The sequence below is a fragment of the Terrapene carolina genome, unplaced genomic scaffold (assembly GCF_002925995.2).
Source record: "Terrapene carolina triunguis isolate 2854851 unplaced genomic scaffold, T_m_triunguis-2.0 Scaffold33715, whole genome shotgun sequence".
NCBI classification, from domain to species: Eukaryota; Metazoa; Chordata; order Testudines; family Emydidae; genus Terrapene; species Terrapene triunguis.
In genome coordinates, this window is record NW_020698066.1 from 4,009,876 (window position 1) to 4,029,971 (window position 20,096).

The following is a 20,096-nucleotide window of genomic DNA, read 5'->3' on the forward strand; positions in this document are numbered from 1 at the left end:
TCCAATAAATGATATTACCTCACCCACCTTTTAGCTATAAGGTGGGTGCACAACTGGTTGAAAGACATACTCAAACAGTAGTTATCAATGGTTCACTGACAAACTGGAAGGGCATATCTAGTGGGGTCCTGCAGGGTCAGTCCTGGGTCTGGTACTGTTCAATACTTTCATTTATAACTTGTATAATGGAGTGGAGAGTATGCTTATAAAATTAACAGATGACATCAACCTGGGAAGGGTTACAAGCACTTTGGAGGACAGGATTAGAATTCAAAATTACCTTCAAAAGACAAGCGCAAAGTACTTCACTTAGGAAGGAAAAATCAAATACATAACTACAAAATGGGGTAGGCTAGGTGGCAGTACTAGAGTAAAGGATCTGGGAGTTATAGTGGATCACAAACTGAATATAAGTCAACACTGTGAAACACATACAAAAAAGCCTAATATCATTCTGGGGTGTATTAATAGGAGCGTTGTATGTAAGACATGGGAGACAATTGTCCCTCTCTATTTAGCATTGCTGAGGCCTCAGCTGGAGTACTGTGTCCAGTTTTGGCCACCATGCTTTAGGAAAGATGTGGAAACATTGGAGGCAGTCCAGAGGGGAACAACAAGAAATGATACAAGGTTTAGAAAACCTGATTTATGAGGAAAGATTGAAAGAACTGGGCATGTTTAGTTTTGAGAAAAAAAAGATCTAATAGTCTTCAAATATGTTAAGGGCTATTATAAAGAGGAATGTGATCAATTGTTCTCCATGTCCACTGAAGGTAGGACAAGAAGTAATTGTATTAATCTGCAGTGAGGGAGAGTTAGATTAGACATTAAGAAACTTTCTAATGATAAAAGTTGTTAAACTTGGGAATAGGCTTCCAAGGGAGGTTGTGAAATCCCCATCTTTGGAGGTTTTCAAGAATAGGTTGGACAAATACCTATCAGTGATGGTCTAGGTTTATTTTGTCCTGCCTGAGGGCAGAGGGATGGACTTGGTGACTTCTTGAGGTAGCTTCCAGCTTTATATTCCTATAATTCTACGTTTCAATGAAGCTACACCAATTTACACCAGCTGAGGTTCTAGCCTCAATATTACAGAATTCTGGCTGCCCAATATTTATTTAAAGCATTTAAAGTCTAAAACAATAACTTAATTTAGGCACATCACAAAACCACCACAGAATTTGGCATGATTGGCAGTTCCTACTCAAAAGTGTCCTAGGACTAGAATAGGAAGGGTATTGTAGGTTTAAATAGCTATGCACTAGAATTGGGATGTTTATGTGGTACCTACTGACTAATATGCTTAGATCAACTAAATACTATCAGCCTGTCACTGTAGGACACATTCACAATTTAAGACATCAGTTTGATCCTTTGTGAAGGCAATGAAAACAGCAAACATCTTTAATCCCCATTCTTACTTTTTTCCATCGCTATCTGAGCGTGAATATCTGATCAATGCAATTTCAGCCTGATCTGAAGCCACACTGTTCCTCGCCTACTACTTCCTCTAAAACTAGCCTTAATTTGTTGACAGTTACTTTCATCATGATTTTTCCTGGCACTGGCAATAAATGTATACCTCTATAATTATTTGAATCGGCAGGATCTCCTCTCTTCAAAATTGGTACAACTATTGGCATTAGTCAGTAATCTGGTACCTCCTCTTGCTCCCATACCTTCTTGTATATTTTTTCTAATACTTTGATAGCACTTGTCCTGCTGACTTTTAGCAGCACAGCTATTATACTGTCTAGTACTGAAGCCTTCTCATTTTTTAACTGCTTCACTGCTCTTTCTAGGCCTTTTTTCTCTGATGGTGGTTCAGTGTTCATACCCATTCTGCCTTGCAAGCTGCCCTGTTCATCTAGAATGCTTACATCTGGTGAACTGCAGGGTTCACCACTTTGTCAAAATGCTCTTTCTGTTCTTACAACACCTCTTCAGTATTTGTTGTTAGTTTACAAGTCTTTTTTTTTTATCACTTGTATCGTTGGCCTCACTGTATTTCCATACAATTTAACATTTGTATACATCGTTTTCATATCTTGTTTTCTTGATGTCACCTCTAATTGTTCAGCCTCTGCTTTCCCAAACTTTTGTTTGTCCAGTCTTTGTGATTTCTTCACCATTTCATGTAATGCTTTTTCTGTTTTCCCAGCTATCTTCGCTTGTTTACATTTTTCCTGTAAAGTTCTTGTTGCATTGCTTGTCCAGCATTTCTTTGTTTGCTTATGCCTTCCAATAACTTCTTTCACTGTGTTTTGTATTGTTTCCTTGAATATTTCTTATCTGATCTGTAGTGAGATTTCATCATCACAAATTAAAGGCCTGAAAACACCCTCCAACCATCACCTTGTATGTCTTCCTCAGAGCTATCCCTTAACTTATCAAGATCAAATTTGGCTCCAGTTGTACCCATCTTTGTCTTGGACTTAAACTTAATCTTTCCCATTAGTAGTTCATGATCACTGACACACTCAGCTCTACTATATACTCTAATATCCAACAGTGACCATTTATGCCTTTTACTGATAATAATGTGATCAATGTGGTTTTTGGTTTGACTATCTGGTGAGTTCCATATAACCTTGTGCATGTCTTTGTGAGGAAACCAAGTACCACCTTAATCAGATTGTGCATCTCACAGCAAGTTCTTAACCTTTCCCCATTATCATTTGCTGTCCCAGTGCTGTGTGGTCCGACACGAGTCATTTGCTTGCCATGTCCATTACCAATTTTTGCATTCATATCTTACATTATCAGAATCAGGAATCTCATCTACAGTGCTATCCAGTTGCTGATAAAATCTATCCTCTTCCTCTTCTGCTGCTTCTGTTGGTGAGTGTAATAGAGTCTCATAGGACCATCATGATCATCTAGTCTGACCTCCTGCACGTTGCAGGTCATAGAACCTCACCCACCCACTAACCTCCGGCTGAGTTACTAAAGTCCTCAAATCATGATTTAAAAACTTCAAGTTACAGATAATCCATCATTTACACTGGTTTAAACCTGCAAGTGACCCGTGCCTCACGCTGCAGAGGAAGGCAAAAAAAACCCAGGGTCTCTGCCAATCTGACCCAGGGAAAAATTCCTTCCTGACCCCAAATATGGCGATCAGTTAGACCCTGAGCATGTGGGCAAGACCCGCCAGCCAGACACCTGGGAAATAATCCACTGTAGTAACTCAGAACCCTCCCCACCTAGTGTCCCATCACCAGCTATTGTAGAGATTTGCTACTAGCAGTCGCAGATCAGCTACATGCCACCGTAGGCAGTCTCATCGTACCTCCTTAAACTTATCAAGTTCAATCTTGAAACAAGTTAGGTTTTTTGTCCTTACTGTTCCCCTTGGAAGGCTGTTCCAGAACTTCATTCCTCAGATGGTTAAAAACCTCCATCTAATTTCAAGCCTAAACTTGTTGATGGCCAGTTTATAGACATTTGTTCTTGTGTCCACATTGGCGCTTAACTTAAAAAACTCCTCTCCTTCCCTGATATTTATCCCTCTGATGTATTTATAGACAGCAATCACATCTCTCCTAAGCCTTCTTTTGGTTAGACTAAACAAGCCAAGTTTTTTGAGTCTCCTCTTATAAAGTAGGTTTTCCATTTCTCAGATCATCCTAGTAGCCCTTCTCTGCACCTGTTCCAGTTTGAATTCATTTTTCTTAAACATGGGAGACCAGAATTGCACACAGTACTCCAGACGAGATCTCACCAGTGCCTTGTACAATGGTACTAACACTTCCCTGTCTCTACTGGAAATACCTCATCTGATGCATCCTAAAACTGCATTAGCCTTTTTCACAGCCACATCGCTATGGGCTTATAGTCATCCTGTGATCAACCAATATACCAAGGTTTTTCTCCTCTGTCACTTCCAACTGATTCGTCCCTAGCTTATAGCAAAAATTCTTGTTGATGGTCCCTAAATGCATGACCTTGCACTATTAAATTTCATTCCATTTAGGGTCTTCGGTGGGTTAGGTGGCTCGTGGTTAGTGTACCCGATGTCACTTCCCAGTGGGTAGGTCATGCAGTCCTACTCCTTCCTTTATCAGAGGTGCAGTGAAGTGGACAAGAGGTCTGGGTCCCTCCTGTGGAAGGGGCAGTAGTGGGGGAGCCAAGGCCCACTCACTCCACCATGCTCCAACCCAGGGCCCTAGGAGGGTCAACAGTGCCTGGGAATGGTCACTTCCTACTGATTCTTTCTTCTCTAAGCTTCCAGTCCAAGATAAAGTGAAAAGAAAAATAAAAAGAAACCCAACGATCAGCCCCAACTGGGCTCAGCATATAGTCTTATTTTCTCTGGGAGGCTTCTCCGGTGCCTTTGTCAGGAGCCTTCAGGGTAGGTTCGTCATCCTCCCCAGCCTCCTCCCTTCTGAGCTGGGTTGCTCCCTTTTCAACCCTTTCTCCAGTTAGAGCACACTCAGCAGGGCTGGAGGGGCAGGACTATCTGGGCCCACCACTTTCCTTTAACCTTTTGGCCCAGTGTGGGGTTTGTATACCCTATCACAGTATGTAACAGCAGATCACAGTTATGCATAGTTTATTGTAGACAGTAGTAAACCTTGCTGCGACAATCTGTTCAGACACTAGTTTCCAGCTATTCACTGAAGTAACAGTTCTCTTGTCCACTGCTATAGCAACTCCAACGCTATGCTTCGCTTGTCCCCTTCACTATCTGGAGTAAAGTAAAGTGTAATTTCCAACTGTCCTGTAACCGGCCAACATGTCTCCTGTATGGAAGGGAAGGGAAACTTATAACTTCCTTAATTCTGCCACTACTAGCTCAGTCTGGCCTGGAGCAAATAGCATTCTAACATTCCAGCTCACAATACATGTAATACATTTAGCTGTTATTTGAAATCCATAACCATTTCCATTTGTTAGGCCTGATAGGCCTGGATCAAAATCCATAGAAATCAGTTTGGTTTCTGTACTGTTCCTATAACAAGTGAGTTTTGGATGTAATGGCTTGTGAGGCCAATCCACTCTATCCATCTCATGGGAATGCCATGTCACAGCTTGCTGGCCTGTTAGGAACAGGTATCAGCAGTTCCACCCTAGTCTGCTTACCTTCCAAGACTAACAAGCTTGGCCTGCTTGGATTTGAAATCAGAGTTTTCCTTCTCCTAGACAGACTTGCCTGAAGTGTCAACATTTGGTTCAGTTTGGAGGTAATCATTATGGAAAGCAGCAAAATCATCTGGAGTTCCAGATAAGATAATTGCAATTATTAAAGCTTCATATGAAGACTCTTGCAATGCTGTAAGAATTGGCGGCAACTGGATCAAGTCAAAGTTTGATGTAAGACAAGGGGGACATGGAATCGCCATCACTTTTCATCATGTTCTTAAACTGAACATTAAGAATGTTAGATAAATTGGAGGGCATGACATTGGATGATCTAGAGTTAAACCCCATAGCTTATGCTGATGACATCATACAAACGGTAAACCCATTTGAATTAATGATGATACTCTTTGCTACCTTGGAAAATTGGTGTACCCATCTTGGACTTATAACAAATGCCAAGATGACAAAGTGGTTGCATCTGGGAAAAGGGACAATAGATAAAGGGTTGAAATGCAGCTGCGGAAAAATCGTAGAACAAGTAGAATCTTACGTGTACGTAGGAAGCTTGATCAGTGCTGACGGTTCCATCGAGGACGCCATTAGAAGGCAATGTGCCTTATCAACAAGTGTTGCATAAAAACTGATGAAATTATGGACTGATAAAAACATTACATTTGGTACCAAAGTGAAAATGTATCAAGCCAATGTACTAACAGGATTACGGTATGGTCTGGAAGCAGCTGCATTGAATTAAAAACATCAGAAGGCTGGAAACAATAGAGATAAGAGTTCTTTGGAAGATAGCAGGTATAAAGTTAAATGATTTTAAGACAAATGAAGAAGTTAGAAGGAGAGTAAGGCCTGGTCTACACTAGGCTTTTATGTCGAATTTAGTGCCGTTACATCGAATTAACCCTGCACCCGTCCACACCACGAAGCTATTTAGTTCGACATAGAGCTCTCTTAAATTCGACTTCTGTACTCCTCCCCAACGAGAGGAGTAGCGCTAAATTCGAAATGGCCATATCGAATTAGGCTAGGTGTGGATGGAAATCGATGCTAATAGCTCCGGGAGCTATCCCACAGTGCACCACTCTGTTGACGCTCTGGACAGCAGTCCGAGCTTGGATGCTCTGACCAGCCACACAGGAAAAGCCCCGGGAAAATTTGAATTCCTTTTCCTGTCTGGGCAGTTTGAATCTCATTTCCTGTTTGGACATCGTGGCGAGCTCAGCAGCACTGGCAACGATGCAGAGCTCTCCAGCAGAGATGGCCGTGCAATCTAATAGAAAGAGGGCCCCAGCATGGACTGATCGTGAAGTCTTGGATCTCATCACTGTGTGGGGCGATGAGTCCGTGCTTTCAGAGCTGCGCTCCAAAAGAAGGAATGCTAAGATCTACGAGAATATCTCAAAAGCCATGGCAGAGAGAGGATACAGCCGGGATGCAACGCAGTGCCGCGTGAAAATCAAGGAGCTGAGACAAGGCTACAAAAAAACCAAAGAGGCAAACGGACACTCCAGATCCAAGCCCCACACATCACGTTTCTACGAGGCACTGCATTCCATCCTAGGTGCGGCCGCCACCACTACCCCACCCGTGACCGTGGACTCTGAGGATGGGATATTGTCCGCGGCCGGTTCCTCGTCGGACATGTTAGCGGACGGGGAAGATGAAGAAGGAGATGAGGAGGACGAGGCAGTCGACAGCACTGGCATCGCTGATTTCCCCGACAGCCAGGAGCTCTTCATCACCCTTACCGAGATCCCCTACCAACCGTCCCCAGCCGTTAGCCCGGACACAGAATCAGGGGAAGGATCAAGCAGTAAGTGCTTTAAACATCTAAACATTTATTTTTAACAGAACTGGAATATTTATAATATTAACAATGTGTTTTTCATGAACTTATTTAAACATCTAAACTTTTATGTACAACAGAACTGGAATATTTATAATATTAACAGTGGGTTTATCATGATTTCTTTGCCTTAGGCGCTTAACTATTTAGTCCAAACTATTTAAAAAAAATCAAACAATGTCCGGTTTTTCATGATTCTCCAGCCAAAGACGCTCCACTCTTTACTTCCTGCCAGTGCAGCTACACCCAAATAAGGTCTATATGGCCGGGGATTGACGCGAAATCCTCATGGGAGAACTCCTCGTAGGTCTCATGGAGGTACCTTTCCAGCCTGTTCATCAGGTTCCTGGGTAGGGCGATCTTATTTGGTCCCCCATGGTACGAGACGTTTCCCCGCCACGACACAATCAAGTATTCTGGGATCATCACACGGCAGAGCATGGCAGCATACGGCCCTGGTTTTTGCATGCTTTCCCTAAGCATGCGTTCCTTCTCGCTGTCCGAGATCCTCATGAGGGTGATGTCGCTCATGATGCCCTGCTTTGAATTAGGGAGGGGAATGTTAGTATTGGGACTGCTTTACAGCCACGCGGTGGAGGGAGAGGGGCAGCATACAGGGATCTTTCCCTGGGACAGCCGCGAGGGGGTGGGACAGGGGCAGAGTTAATGCTAGCCTGATTGCTGCCAGCAGCGACTGGCATTGCTTTCAATGTGAAAGGAGGCCAGTGCTACTATTACAGTTTTAAGCAGCCACAAGTCTACGGCTTACCATGTTTGCCTGCTACAGAAGTTCAGGTGTCCTGCCCCGCTTCTCAGATCGGCAGTGCAAGACCCCAGGCACTGAAGGTGAGGGCTGAAAATTCAACCTTGTTGTGAGTGCGCATGTGAGAGGTGCAGTGCATGGTCTTGTTCACAGAGAAAGACTATGTTCTTTGTTCACAACAAAATTTATCTGTCTCAGGAATTCACTCCCTCTTTCCCATTCCCACAGACACATCTGCGACTGTCTCCCAACCCAGCCTGGCATCACACTCCCAGAGGCTAGCGCAGATTAGGCGGAGGAAGAAGAAGACGCGTGAGGACATGTTCTCAGAACTAATGGGCTGCTCCCGAGCCCAGGCAGCCCAGCAGACACAGTGGAGGGAGAACTTGTCCCAAATGCACCGAGCAATCATGGAACGGGAGGAGAGGTGGCGTCAAGAGGACCAGCAGGCGACTCAAACGCTGCTTGGACTAATGAGGGAGCAAACGGACACACTCCGGCGCCTTGTGGATGTTCTGCAAGACCGGAGGCAGGAGGACAGAGCCCCGCTGCAGTCTATCTCTAACCGCCCTCCCCCACCACCAAGTCCCACAGCCCCCTCACCCAAAGTCCAAAGAAGGAGGGGCGGCAAGGGTCGTTAAAACTTTCAGTCAACCCCTGCAGACTGCTCAAAGTTTGAAAAGTCCTTTCCTACCCACCTCACACAAGTTCCCCCTCCCCCTGTTTCATGTGTGATTCATAATAAAATATTAGTTTCTGTTAATTACTGTTTCCATGATTTTCTTTTGGAGGAGAGTCTGTCTGAAGGGGGGGAAGGGGCTTGGTAATTGGACAGGACAGTCACCTTTAGCAGGGTACAGAGGCGGGGTCAGGTCCAGCATCAGGACACATACACAGTGCGGTCACTGGTTACCCTGGTCAGTCTTGGAGGTGGTTTTCATGTTCTGGGGGGGGGGGGTTGCTCTGTGACTTTGTGGCGGGGGAGGGCAGTTACTGATCTTATGCAGCGGTCCTTATCATAGATCACAGAGCCACGCAGCAGGGGATCTGTAACCCTCCTCCCCCTGCCAGAAAGTCACCTAGCCGACACATACACGCAGTCCCGCCCAGGAGTGCTGGCAGGCTCCATTGAAACAACCAGTCCACCACTGCGGAGCCTGTCATTCCTGGAGTTTAGAAGCATCATTTGCATCAGAACACTAAACCCGCCCCCCGCCACAGTCTGCGTCCCCGGTTTAAAACATTCCCGCGAAAACAGTAATAAAGACAATGGTGTTCATTAACAAAACAGAACTGATTTTATTTTTTGGGAAGGGGGTGAAGGGGGTATGTAGCTGGAGAGGATAGTCAACATAAACTGGGTAAAGAAACGGGGGCAGGTTGAGCTTCTGTGTCCACAAACTTAACAGTCACTGGTTACCCTGCTCAGTCAGGAACCTAGCTTTCAAAGCCTCCCGGATGCACAGCGCATCCCGCTGGGATCTTCTAATCACCCGGCTGTCTGGCTGGGCGTAATCGGAAGCCAGGGTATTTGCCTCAACCTCCCACCCCGCCATAAAGGTCTCCCCCTTGCTCTCACAGAGATTGTGGAGCACACAGCAAGCTGCAATAACAATGGGGATATTGGTTTCGCTGAGATCACAGCGAGTCAGTAAGCTTCTCCATCTCCCCTTGAGACGGCCAAAAGCACACTCCACCACCATTCTGCACTTGCTCAGCCGGTAGTTGAACAGTTCTTTTTCTGTGTCCAGGGCGCCAGTATAGGGCTTCATGAGCCAGGGCATTAGCGGGTATGCTGGGTCCCCGAGGATCACTGTAGGCATCTCCACATCCCCAAGAGTTATTTTGTGGTCCGGGAAGTAAATACCTTCCTGCAGCCGTCTAAACAGACCAGAGTTCCTGAACACGCGAGCGTCATGAACCTTGCCCGGCCATCCGACGTTGATGTTGGTAAAACGTCCCCTATGGTCCACCAGTGCTTGCAGCACCATTGAAAAGTAGCCCTTTCTGTTAATGTACTGGCTGGCCTGGTGGTCAGGTCCCAGGATAGGGATGTGAGTCCCATCTATAGCCCCACCGCAGTTTGGGAATCCCATCGTGGCGAAGCCATCTATGATGACCTGCGCGTTTCCCAGGGTCACTACCTTTGAGAGCAGTACCTTAACGATTGCGTTGGCTACTTGCATCACAACAACCCCCACGGTAGATTTGCCAACACCAAAGTGGTTCGCGACTGACCGGTAGCTGTCCGGCGTTGCAAGCTTCCAGAGGGCTATGGCCACTCGCTTCTGGACAGTCAGGGCTGCTCGCATCCGGGTGTCATTGCGCTTCAGGGCAGGGGACAGCAACTCACAGAGTTCCAGGAAAGTCCCCTTCTGCATGCAAAAGTTTCGCAGCCACTGGGATTCATCCCAGACCTGCAGCACTATGCGGTCCCACCAGTCCGTGCTTGTTTCCCGGGCCCAGAATCGCCGTTCCACAATATCCACATGACCCATTGCCACCGTGATGTCCTGGGCGCTGGGGCTCGTGGTTTCTGACAGCTCTGTGCTACTCTCCGACTTCAGGCCCTCACGGCAGTGCCGTAGCCTCCTCACCTGATTTCTCTGCATCTGCCTCAGGGAAAGGTGTATGATAAGCTGCGAGGCGTTGAGAACGGCCACAACTGCAGCGATGGTCGCAGCGGGATCCATGCTCGCAGTGCTGTGGCGTCCGCGCTGTCACTGACCAGAAAAGTGCGCGAACTGATTTCCCGCCGGCGCTTTCAGGGAGGGAGGGAGGTCGGTAGTGACGGACGGATGACGACAGTTACCCAAAAGCACCCTCGACACATTTTTTTACCCAGAAGGCATTGGCGGCTCGACCCAGAATTCCAATGGGCAGCGGGGACTGCGGGAACTGTGGGATAGCTGCCCACAGTGCACCGCTTCCAATGTCGACGCTTGCCCCGTTAGTGTGGACTCACAAAGTCGAATTACTGTCCTTAGTGTGGACACACACGTTCGACTTTGTAATATCGATTCCACATATTCGATTTAAGTGAAATCGAACTACCCTCATAGTGTAGACATACCCTAAGGGCTTTTCTACACGGTCCTGCAGTGCAGACTATAGGGAGATGAACTGCAGCGTACACTAAAGTCCTGTGCTGCAGTTGCCCCATGTACACCTTACTAGTGCAAACTAAAGATACTTAGTTCATATTAACATAGTCCCATTACAGTGCAACACTTTAGTGAGTTCTGCGATTCACATCCCCGCAATCCACACTGTGGGGCCATGTGGACAAGCTATTAGATGTAAAATTGAAAAAATTACCATGGTGGGGGTACCGCAGAAGACAAACAAATGATAGAATCACAACAAAATAATACGAACACAACAAAGGTCAGTCTGACCTAAAGGCCGACCATTGACTAGATGGCAGGACATCATACACTTAATAATAACCCATGCTATAGTGCTTCCCTTATCTGTAAAACCGCTTTGGGATAAAAGAGAGCGAGATAGCGCCTAATCCAGAAATAAGACATGCCTTGTTACAGAATTTCTTCTTTCCCCTGAGAAAGAAATATTCAGATTTATGGATTCCTATTGCCCTTTTATTTATATTTTTATTTTTTAAGAATACTGAAAAAAAGCTAAAATTGTAATTTTGCTCTGGGAAAGCCGCCCGTAAATACTGAAAACATCCAAAGCAACTGTAACTTTCATTTGTAATTCCCTTTAGATGGTTTTATTCAGAAGCTTTAGTAAACAACTTTTTAATACCACACATCAAATGGAGTTGATAAGATTAGATTAAAACTGAAAGCCCAAATTTTTGTTCTGATAGACTACAAACTTACAGATCAAAATCTTCTAAGAGCTGCTATTAGTATTGATGCTGCAGTCGTACTATAGCTGTGACATTTTTATCAGATGTACTTTTCATCTTGCATCAGCAATGCTTACATTTTCAGAAGTCTGTCTTGAGTTTTCTTTGCCTTCAGTAAAGGGATGCTACTCATTTGACAACTGAATTCTGTTCTGATTCTGGAGATAATTTTAATAGGAAGTGTTTAAAAAGGCTCAATATATAAGCATTCTGGACATGCATCAGCATTTCCAAGAAAACATTTGCATCTACAGAAGATATGTTTTGTACCACCCATGCTTTCCAAACATTAGAAAAACTATCAGTTTGAGTAAAATACCTGTTGGACTCTGATAGGCACTTGAGTTCAATCAAGCTCATTAATGGTGAATTTCAACCCTCTGTTAGGGGCAGCACTAGGCCTGTGCACTACTTAAATTCCACTTAATCCTTAAACTAGGGTTACAGTGGAATTTAAGGGATGCATAGGCCTTGCAATGGCCTTCGGCAGAGGAGTGAATTTCACCCTAACAGAAGAGAGACCAAGGGGCCAGATTCTCATCTCAGTTAACCAGTGTAAATCCAGAGCGCAACTGCAAAGTATTTTTATTTTATTATTATGAGGTAATAGGGAAATACTTGCTCTTTCTTTACATAATTAATGCACATCTACAAACTGCAAATTCTACGTACAATATATTCTATGTTGAACCTTTACAAGAACCCCAGAAGCTTGCACAGAAAACTGTGGTGTTGGGAGAATACTGTATGAAAATACTATACAAGATCCCTTCTGCCCACACCATTGTTTTTGTGGCACTCTGACATAAATGGCACCAAAAGCCAGTGAGCCAAATCCCTGGGTCCAGCCTATGTCATGTGAATCCTTATTAGGGCAACTTTCTGCCACTGGAGCAGCCCAAAATAGGCAGAGCCAGAGGCCAAAGTCCAAGATTTGGACCAATATATACAGAACATGAGAGTAGAATGTAGGCTTAAATATGCAGATAGCTCTATGAACAAGGAGTCGTGTGGTATTGGCAATTACAGAACAGCTGCAGTTGAATTTGGTGCTGCTATATGTATTCACACTTACAGTTAATAATAACTATCAAGTTCCCTTCAAGGCCCACTGCAATAGAATGAGCACATAATTATAGATCAGAACAATAACTTCTAGTCATCTCTTATACTCTAAAAATCACAGAGTTGGGCTTTCATGTAATTATACCCTGGATAGGCAAATGCGATTAGTAATAGCAACATCTAACAATTTATACATAGTGACATGGACACACAGACCAAAATGAGCACAGTAATATAAAGAAGGAAGAGGAGTTAATGGAAAAACTAGACGGAGAACTATGTCAGCAATTTCCTGCATGTGATTTAATAATTTCACTTGAATTATTAAAAGCTGCAGCTTGAAAAGCCAATATGGACGGAGTAAATCCACACTCTGCTGCTCACACTGAACCCTCTCTCTCTAAGTCTGACTGTTGCCGGGTGCTGCACCAGTACACAGGTGAGTGGGAGGGTATAAGGAGCTGATGATAAGCACGGTTTTCTTGTTCACTTGCATCACTAGCAGACCAGAGGAGTTGCAAAAGAAGTTGCTCTGTATCAGGTATCTATACACTGCATCTCCCTAAGTACAACAGCAATCATGTTCACCTGGCATGCCAGGAGATTTTTCTTTTTAATAAATCACTTGAAATTAAAATAAAATAATAAAATGGTTGAAAAGATGTCCTTCAGTGAAGAATGCAAACATTTATGCTCATAAATACTGATTTGCATGCACAAGTTTGGACTTTGCACACAAAAGGGTTGCACATGCACATTCAGAGGTGCAATATAAGTGCCTACAGAATCTGGCTCATAATGTTCCTACTTTCCTTTCAAGCACTGCTTGACTTTTATATGCTCCCAGGGCCGGCTCCAGGCACCAGCGCAGCAAGCAGGTGCTTGGGGTGGCCAACGGAAAGGGGCGGCATGTCCGGCTCCTGGATGGCAATTCAGTGGTGGGTCCCTCAGTCCCTCTCGGAGGGAAGGACTTGTCGCCGAATTGCCGCCGAAGAATGAAGCGGCGGCGGTACAGCTGCCGCCGAAGTGTCGCCGATCGCAGCTTTTTTTTTTCTACCACTTGGGGCAGCAAAAACACTGGAGCTGGCCCTGTATGCTCCATTTATGTTCTGTGTAGAGCTACTGAAATTTGGGTGATTGCATAATATTTATCTAACCAACCATGTTTCACAAAACCAAAGGAGCATGAAAAGAAAATATCTGGATACTCATAGGCCACAACTGGATCATTGCTGCAAGGAATGTGAGTAGATTGTCCTTTTGTAGTTCTGAATGGGAGACTCATTCAAATGTGACCTGCCTCCTTCACCCCATCAGGGGAGCAGGCCAAACGTGAGTGGCAGTGCAACCCTGTGCACCAACCTGTGCAAAGCCTGGAAGACGGAGCCAAGTCCAGCCAGCCTTGAGGGAAAGGAGCTGCTTCAACTGGGACAGGGATTTTGTGGATCAAAATGGGACAGTCCCTCAATATCTGGCACTGTTGGGAGGTCTGGCAAGGGCTAATAGAATATGGCATTCATTTTGTTAAGTTCTACATGTATGGATTCCAGCATTTATCTGCATGCACTCCATCTGCATTCATAGGGTTAGGTGTAGCTGTATTGAATGCTGGAGGGATTAGTTGGAGCAACGTGGCAGAGTGCTGACTGTGATATGAAGATGGTGCAATGTACCTTGAGGGATCAAATATGCCTCATTTTAGCATGGAATTTCTAAATATTTAGGTTGTGTCCATACACAGGCGTACAGGGGTCTTCTTGCCATAGGTATTGCCAGCAATCTGGTGGCATACAGAGTGGTGGTCTCCAGAGTTTACAGAAGGGTAAGTGAAGGCAATGTTTCCGGACATCTGGACAAGGGTGAAGAGTGGTAACATTTAGCAAGTCTAGGGTGATTTGGGTGATGTAGGATGTGTAGGTGAGGTGTAGGAAGCTCCTGCCAGCTCAGTGTGGTGCTCTGTCCCCCTTTGGTGGTGGCTAGGCCACTCAGAGAGTTGAGCCTGATACAGCAGCAGCGGCTCACGCATTTTGAGACCCCGACGTCCCAGATTCAATCCCTGCTGCCAACAACCCACCCAGGGGCCTGGTGTTACACCAAGTTTTGCCTTCACAAAGAGAGGTGTTAGACTTTATCCTACAGTTCTCATGGGCTCTGCTCCCAAAGTGATCCATAGCATCTGTGAGGGGAGAGTTTATGTGTACATGTGTTATTGGCATGTTGGGGCATCGCTTAAAGAGAGCAGAGTTAAGGTTGCATTGTGGGGTGCCGTATACCTTAACTTTATATTTCCTGTTTTTCAGAGGTTTAAGTTTAGCCACTTTCCACATTCTGGAAGGGTACAAGGCCCCACAGGACAACCGTAACTTTTCATGAACAAAGTTTGGGTTGTGCTTAATTTCCTTGGTTTTTAAAAAAATTATTTCTCAGCATCCTCATTTACCACAGCCCTATTCTCCTCTCCACTATCTCTAGCTCCTTGGCAATGATTATCCCAGCCACAGAATGCACCAGCTGCCTGTTCGTCCTTCACTGCCCCTGCATCATCTCATGTCTCTCTGCCTGTCCTGCAGAGTCTGGTTCTCCCCTCTCCCTATGAAGAGGCAGGTGACAGCATGGGACCTGAAGGTTAAGGACCTTGGGAGAGGAGGAAGGAACAGTGCAGAGACTAGCATGAAATCAGAGGGGACATTTTTGGTGGGGAGGTCAGACAAAGGGGGCATGGTTGTGAGGAGTTTTGGGGGGCAGAGAGAAAGTCACCCCAACATCACCCACTGCACAGCTCTGACCTCTTCCCAATTCTTCCCACCCCCATATTCCTCTTCCTCATGATTCCAACTCCCATAGTTCCTCCAACTGCTCAGATTTCCCCCAGCACTGCTCCAGTTCCTCCCACATTCCCATTTCTGTGACCACCCCACTGTTCTAACCTCTCCCCTGCACACACAACTGCTGCTCTGAGCCCACACCACATACATACACCAGATCTGCCCTCCTCCTCGCCACTCCAATACCCTAGTAAGCTTGGAGGGTCCATGGAGAAGAGGGAAGCTGGTGGGACTGTGAGGACTGCATGTACCGGATGGAGATAAGAAGGGACAGGAGAATGGAGAGAGGCAGAGTCCCTCCCTGCCCCAAATCTGGTCCTACTGTACGGGAAAGAAGCTCTACACATCCACCTGCGACACAGCAGGCTCAGAGAAGTGTGAAGTGGCCCATTCATCTCAAGGAGATGTTCTCAGTTGAATAAGAACACCCCATGGAGAGGTATACAACCTGACACAATAACTCGGAGAGGTGTGAACTGCTCTATTCATCATAGTGGGTGTTCTCCTCCCCCCTCCATACAGTAAATAGTATCCCAGCTAGCACATGATGGGGCAGAGAGGGGATACAGACCCCCAGGGGGTCAGGGCCTCCCAGATCCTGGCTCACACATAGGAAGGCAGGGAAAGAGGTTCAATCCCTCCCCCCAGATAAGCAAAGAGATGCTGGCTGAGATGGGGGGTGGTATCAGGAGGTGCTAAGACCCCCCCAGGTTCCAGCTCATATGGATGGCAGGGAGAAAGGCTCAGACACCCACACCCACACACAAAAGGGCAGGACCCCCAGATCCCAGCTCATACGGAGAGGAAGAAAAGGGACTCAGACTCCCCCAAATTATTTTATTTCTGGTATGAAATATAAAATTTTCCCAGTGTTTTTGTGATGAGGCTCCAACATTTTTCACTTTGTTTATGTCACCTTTGTAAAGCTGGCCAAGTCCAAGGTGAATAACATTCTAGGAACTTTCTATATTTTGGAGCATTATGAGTGCATCTGCTATGGATGTTAGCCTGGTAACTGGGGAGACGATTTCCATCAGCAGGAAACTGGACTCGGATTTTGCTTGGAAGGAGTCCTGTCTCACCCATTCTCCGTGATACTGAAAACTATCTCCTATTGATTCCCTGTACATGCTCCCTACCTGACTGCTCTTCCTGATTTGATCAAACACAGAACAGACAGGGAGTTGGATCCAACCTCAGATGAGGAGGTAGATGGCGTCATACAGTGTAATCAGGGAAGCAGGTTGAGTAGAAGCAGTTTGGGTTGATGAGTTGATGGAAAATTAGGAGGATGTTTAATTTACACACAGAGGTGCACTTTAGCTGCAGCCCAGCAACTTAATTTGGTCCAGTGTACTTCCACATACAGATTTGCCAATGTATAGTTGTACCCAGTTCCTGACCTGCAACAACCTCTTGAACTCTGCGGGAGCAGAGATTTCCTTCCAAATGAGACAAATTATGTGGTGATTCTATGACAATGGCAAGCATCTATTAAGGACCAGGATGAAACTGATAAATGTATTTACATGTCTTAACCCCATACGAACCCCAGTAGATGCTGGAGGTCTATGCCATAAAGTGGAAGGTCCTTGGCACATGTATCACTGACTAAACTGAACATTTTTTGAGAGACCCTTATTAACATTTTGGCAGCATGCCCCTACCTATTCTTGAAAAAGCCAGATTTCATCATATTGAAATCATGCCAGTTATTCAATTGCTCATTTTCTTGTGACATCTTAGCCATGTGTCTACTAAAATCACCACACCAATTCAGTATTTATTTGATGTAAAATATCAGCAGCCAATTGAAAGAAATTCTGCTCTGACACTTCATATTTTAGAGCAGTGTTCAGACTGCTTGCCAGTAATGAATGAATTTTACCAGCCTTTCATGCTCTTAACCATAAATAACCCTCAGGAGCCCAATTTAGAGACATACATCTCACTTGCTTAATATAAACATTGCCTCCTAAATTATTCCTTTCTCCATAAACAGCCTACACTACAGAGCGCTAAGACATCATTTCTAACTAATTAATACAGATGTACTTTGAATTATTTTTGTATCCATGGTATTGCCGGAAGTCATTCATTGTCTGCAGACTTGTATTCATTCTAGGATACAGTTCTGGATGCTTCAAAAAGTTATCATAGATGCAGGCATACAATTATAGGGCTGTCAAGCAATTAAAAAAATTAATCACGAGATTAAAAAAATTAATTGTGATTAATTGCATGATTAATTGCACTGTTAATAATAGAAAACCATTTATTTAAATATTTTTGTATGTTTTCTACATTTTCAAATATATTGATTTCAATTACAACATAGAATATAAAGTATACAGTGCTCACTTTATATTTATTTTTTATTACAAATATTTGAACTGTAAAAAATAAAATAAATAGTATTTTCAAATCACCTAATACAAGTACTCTAGCACAATCTTTTTATCATGAAAGTTTAACTTACAAATGTAGAATTATGTACAAAAAAACCTGCATTCAAAAACAAAACAATGTAAAACTTTAGAGTCTACAAGTCCACTCAGTCCTACTTCTTGTTCAGCCAATCGCTCAGGCAAACAGGTACATTTGCAGGAGATAATGTTGCCCGCTTCTTGTTTATAATGTCACCTGAAAATGAGAGCAGGTGTTTGCATGGCACTGTTGTAGCCGGTGTTGCAAGATACTTACATGCCAGATGCGCTAAAGATTCATATGTCCCTTCATGCTTCAACCATCATTCCAGAGGACATGCATCCATGCTGATGACGGGTTGTGCTTGATAAAGATCTGAGGAAGTAGTGCGGACTGATGCATGTTCATTTTCATCAACTGAGTCAGATGCCACCTGCAGAAGATTGATTTTCTTTTTTGGTGGTTCGGGTTCTATAGTTCCTGCATCAGAGTGTTGCTCTTTTAAGACTTTTGAAAGCATGCTCCACACCTTGTCCCTCTCATATTTTGGAAGGCACTTCAGATTCTTAAATGCTGGGTCAAGTGCTGTAGCTAGCTATCTTTAGAAATCTCAGATTGGTACCTTATTTATGTTTTGTCAAATCTGCAGTGAAAGTGTTCTTAAAATGAACAACATGTGTTGGGTCATCATCCGAGTCTGCTATAACATGAAATATATGTCAGAATGCGGGTAAAACAGAACAGGAGACATACAATTCTCCCCCAAGGAGTTCAGTCACTAAGTAATTAACGCATAATTTTTTTTAACGAGTATCATCAGCATGGAAGCATGTCCTCTAGAATGGTTGCCAAATCTTGAAGGGGCATACAAATGTTTAGCATATCTGGCATGTAAATACCTTGCAATGCCAACTACAAAAGTGCCATGTGAATGCCCATTCTCACTTTCAGGTGATGTTGTAAATACAAAGCATGCAGTATTATCTCCTGTAAATGTAAACAAACTTGTTTCTCTTAGCGACTGGCTGAACAAGAAATAGGACTGAGTGGATTTGTAGGCTCTAAAATTTTACATTGTTTTGTTTTTGACTTCAGTTATGTAAAAAAAATCTACATTTGTAACTTGCACTTTCACAATAAAGAGATTGCTGTACAGTACTTGTATGAGATGAATTGAAAAATACTATTTCTTTTGTTTATATTTTTACAGTGCAAATATTTGTAATCAAAAATAAAATATAAAGTTAGCACTGTACACTATGTAATCTATGTTGTAATAGAAATCAATATGTTTGAAAATGTAAAAAACTATCCAAAATATTTAATAAATTTCAACTGGTATTCTATTATTTAACAGTGCAATTAAAACTGTGATTAATCGCAATTAATTTTTTTAATCGTGATAAATTTTTTTGATTTAATTGCATGAGTTAACTGTGATTCATCAACAGCCCTAATAAATTATAATAATCCACTGGAAAGAATGTGTGAAATATAAGGACTGACAGTTGTCTAGCTGAATGGTCATTAATAAAGCAAGGACATGAAAGTTCACATGGCAAAAAGCTTCAATTTCTCTAAAATGAAATCAAACTAAATCCTTACCATTTTAAATTACCTTAATTGATATATTGAAAATATATTGCAAGCACAATCTAGCAGTTTGTATTTGTGAATACTCATGGGTTATGAGTATAACACCCCATCTGATTCCTCCCCCCTCTTAATCTCTCCTCTTCCTTCCTCCTATTTTTCTCCCTTCTCTCTCTCTTCCCCTTCTGCCCCCTCAGTGACACTGGAAGTAAATCATTCTTTCAGCAGTTCATTGGCAGTTGGTAGGGATAGTGACATCACTGGGTGTCTCAAGGGTCAGGGGCTGAAATTCTGCCATAAAAAATGTCTCCCACCTCCCTCCTCTTGTCCTTTCTTTTCCTTGTCTCACCTATTTCGCTCCTCTGCTGCTGCCCTATGAGCAGCTCATTGGTGAGTGATAAGATTGTGACATCAGAGTTAGGCCATTACTTCTCTCTTCTACTTTCTTTCTCCTCCAGTGTATTGCATAATAAAACCCTTACAGAAGACAACTAGAGTTGTGTCTGTTTATACCAGAGCAGAATTTGTCCCCAAAAGAGTAGTTAGTTGCTTTCCTATTACCCTGTAATCTTGCTAATTTAGGTCCCAGGCATGCAAACACAT